This window comes from Rhineura floridana, chromosome 13 (genome assembly GCF_030035675.1).
Source record: "Rhineura floridana isolate rRhiFlo1 chromosome 13, rRhiFlo1.hap2, whole genome shotgun sequence".
In the NCBI taxonomy this organism is placed as follows: domain Eukaryota; kingdom Metazoa; phylum Chordata; class Lepidosauria; order Squamata; family Rhineuridae; genus Rhineura; species Rhineura floridana.
Window position 1 is genome coordinate 20,556,093 of NC_084492.1, and position 4,479 is coordinate 20,560,571.

The window sequence follows — 4,479 nt, forward strand, 5'->3', positions numbered from 1 at the left end:
TATAACAATCCTGTCTCTTAAATCATATTATAAAATCACTTTCCTCCAGTAGTTATCTTAATTAATCATCAAATCTCATAAACATTACTTTATTCTTTCCACAAAAAGTCAAAGAGAGGTTTCAATTCTTTAAGAAATATATCTATCAATTTTTCTCCAAATAAACATGTCAATTAATCCATCTCGTTAATAATTATAATAATCTTATTGTCATAACCATAGTCCAAATAAACATTTCGATTAATCCATCTCATCAGAATCTGTTAGGTCCAATAATTTCAATAGCCATTATTCCAGTATCCCTATTAGTTCCATCTTCCATCTTCAATAGTCCTGTTAAGTCCAGTAATTTCAGTGTCCAATCTTCCATTATCAGTATTCCATAATAATCTTGCTGTTGTAGCCATAGTCATATAATAAGAGTCTGATGGGAGTTTCCTCTATCCCAAATATTTTCTTGCCATCCATTCTGAATAAGTTGCTGAAATACTGTTGTAAAGTCATATCTGTGTTCTTCTTTTTTACAAAATGCACTGGCTCATCTCTTAAGAGTTTTTCCATTGTCACATGGCTGCAGTTAATTCCATAGATTTTCTCTATATCAAGCTCCATCACATCATTCCAGTCCAGAAGATTATCCAAGCCATTGATAACTTTATCTCTAATATCTTCATTAATTTCTTCAGAGATAACGTTAAATTCCAAACAGTAGATTTTATTTCTAAAATCCATAAACTCCAGATCTTTTTCCAATTCCACATTTGTTCCAATCTCCAGGGCTTGTATCTTCCCTTTATTTTTTCTTTTCTCATCTCTGATCTCATTCTCCTCTCTCACAGGATCCCCTATTTCTTTAAGCTCCTGCGTCATTTTGCTCAGTTCAATTTTCAGCTCCTTACTACCCTGTCGCAGGGTTTGTTTCGTTATCTCAATCTCATCCATTATTTTCTGAAACATAATTACTTCCAGATTCTCAGCCACTTTCTTGATTGCCATTTTTAAAACCACGAAAACAAAGCAAAACAAAAATAAAGAAGAACCACTTCTTATTTCAGCAACAATTGGGTTAATATTCCAGGCTTGATGACATCACAGTATAAACAGAGCAACCTGCCTTATCTCTCTATGTTCAAGAATGCAAAACAAATTTAGTTCCCAGCATCAAAACAGTTAGTGGCGTCGTGAAGAAGCAGATTCGTCAAAATAAAATAGACCAAAAAGAGAATAGTCCCAGACAATATAATATTCCTCGGAATAGAAATCAGGAATAGAAATCCCTCTTCTGTTTATTATCTTTAGAATGCACTTCCAGGACAGCTTTTTGCGACAGAAACAGAGATAAGCTGTTAATTTCGTGAATAACAGAGAAGAGCTATATCTCACCCAGAAGTTGTCCAAAGCCGATCAATCTGACAAATCTCCTTTTGCTGCAACAATTTAAACCAAGTAAAAAAAATAATAGAAAGAAGGGTGCTTGCCTGTTAGTCCGTTCTCTCTTTAAAGAAAAGATAAATGTATCGCTTAAGCAGATAGAGCTTGTTAGGAAGTCCGTCCGGCATTGTTGGCTGGACCTTATCTCATAAATTAATGAAATCCAGTCCTCCCAACAAAAACAGGCTTTTGAGGTTGATCTCTACGTTTCTCCCTGCCCGGGAGAAATTTCATCAGTCAAAAACAAAATGTTCTGACTGATTTATATCTGAATAAGCTTCTTTTGAGGCGGGAGCCCGTCCCAAAAGCAGGCACAAGCGAAGTCACCCTTCCCGGAAGTCTGTAGAACAGAAACTTCAACAAGAGTGGAATAGAAGACAAGAGAATAAGGAAACAGAGTTAAAAGAGACTGTGGCTGTACAACAACAACAAAATCAAAGAAGCAGGCAAGAGAATAAAATATGTTATTTTTGTGGGTCCCGTGGACATATACAGAGACATTGTTTAAAGAAGAGGAATAACAGGGGCTTTGAAAGTCAGAGAACAAGCGTGAACTTTGTTACTAAGGAGGACAATAAACTCATTAACTCTAAGTGGCTTCTCGACAGTGGAGCGTCTAATTGCCTAATCACAGACTCTAGTTTATTTTACACTTCAAAGCCGACGCAGGAGAAGCTTTATCTGGCTGACGGATCGACTCAGGATGCGATTGCAACAGGCACGCTCAGGTTATGTAATTTGGGAACTATATTGACAGATGTATTATTAGTTTCTGGTTTAAAATATAACATTCTATCAGTAAGAAAATTGGCTCAAATAGGTTGTAAAGTTACATTTGAAGGGGATAGATGTTTTGTGAGAAAAGATGGTGAAATATGCATGCAAGGGAAATTACAGAACCAAATGTTTATGGTTGAGTGCAATCTTGATAAACACACGTGTGCTTGGATAGGAGTTAATAAAGATAAACATGATAATTGTTTCCATGAATGGCACAGAAAATTGGCACACGCACATTTCGAAAAGGTACAAAACACCCCAAAGCATAGTCAAGATTTGAAGTTAACACATTGTGAGCATGTGGATGAGTGTGAGGTATGCTATAAAACAAAAATGACTGTGACTCCGGTAAATAAGAGCTGTGAAAGCACAACCACTGAACCCTATCAGCTCATACATGTGGATTTGGCTGGACCTTTCCAGTGCTCAAAAGGTGGAGCAAGGTTTTATTTAGTGATTGTGGATGACTTCTCCAGATTTACACATGTATTCTTATTGAAGAAGAAAAGTGAAGCAGAAGAGACATTAAAGGCATTTATACAGAGAACAGAGACACAATATGGGGTTGTTATCAAGAATATCAGATCAGATCGGGGTGGAGAATTTACCAGTAATTCATTTAAAACATATTTGGAAAAGAAGGGAATAATACAGAGTCTCACTGCTCCCTTCAGCCCATCCTCCAACGGAACTGCAGAGAGGAGGAACCGGTCATTGCAGGATTCAATGAGAGCCATGCTAGCAGATGCTGATATGAATAACACTTATTGGGGTGAATGTATTCTGTACACTGTTTATATTCAGAACCGTCTCATGCACAGAACAATAGGCATGTCTCCCTATGAGAAACTGACTGGAAGAAAACCCAGGGTGAAACACATAGAACGTTTTGGGGCTAAATGCTGGGTACATATTGCAAAACAGAAAAGGCATGGTAAATTAGGCCCAAGAGCTCAGGCAGGACGCATTTTGGGATTTCAGAATTCATACTATAGAGTTTGGTTGCCTGAGAAACAACAAGTAGTGTTAAGCAGAAGCATAAAGGTGATAGATAAACCTTGGAGAGACAGTCAAACAGTTATCCTAGATAGTGCAAACAAGCAGGAAGCAGCAGATGTTCCTTTTGGGCAGCAAATTCCATTAAGAACTGCATTGACTGATCTAATACACGGTGGCAAACGTACTGTAAAAAGGCTGAGAAGTGAAGACATGGCAATGCAAGATACAGAAATGCCAAGTACAAGTGCAGGAACAGGTGCAGGTCCAAGTAAAATAGAAAGTGAGGAAGAAATGGAAATAGATAATGTTAGAAGATCAGAAAGAAAAACGAAAGGTCAACCACCTCAGAGATTCACATTTAATGTTACACAACAGAATAATGAAACAGATACATATCCAGTAGAATGGGAAAAAGAAGGACCAATAGATAAAGAAACAATGGATCTCATGTGGAAGTTTTGTGTTGAGGAATGAAATATAAATGTATTATCAAATGACTCTGTGAAACTTGTGTGAATAAAGAAATAAAGAAACAAGAACTGAACTGAAAATGTAAATAGAAACTGTAAGAAAACAAACCATGTGCTGATATGTATTGTAATGAAAAGTTAATATTGTAGAAATGTAATGATGAACAATGAAGTTTTGTAATCTGTGAGTCTCAGGTGGGGGCTGTTGGTCAGTGAAGCATGCTGTGAGACTCACAGACAGGGTTTTTAGCAGAGAGAGTGAAACCTGAAGCAGAAGGGTTAAGCTGTGAGAACAGAGCACCAGGTTTGCCAAGGTCAGTAGCTGGCTGGGAGGCCTGATAAGGTGGGAAGCTTGGAAAAACTCAGAGTGGGGGAACTGTCTGTGGAGAGAACTGTGTCTAATGTCTTTGCCTAGTAAAGACTCTTACAAGAAACTTGCCTGGCCTGGCTTATTCCTGTTCTATGCGGCTCTTGGATTCCATCCTTGTATGATCTACACACGCACACACGCAACAGAACCTGTGGCCCTCCAGATGTTGCTCCACTACAACTCCCTTCGTCCCTGGCCATTGGCCATGTTTGCTGGGACCAATGGGAGTTGTAGTTCATCAACATCTGGAGGGCCAGAGGTTCCCCACCCCTGAAATAGGCTCCAACTGGGAGGAAGGGCAGGATATAAATCAAATAAATAAATAAAATTAAACGTTCTTCAAAGCCATACGACAGCTGGGCGGCTGCGTGGCGCAAGATCCACAAGTGTCACGTGCAATACAACCCACAGCTGCACATGGAGGAGGTT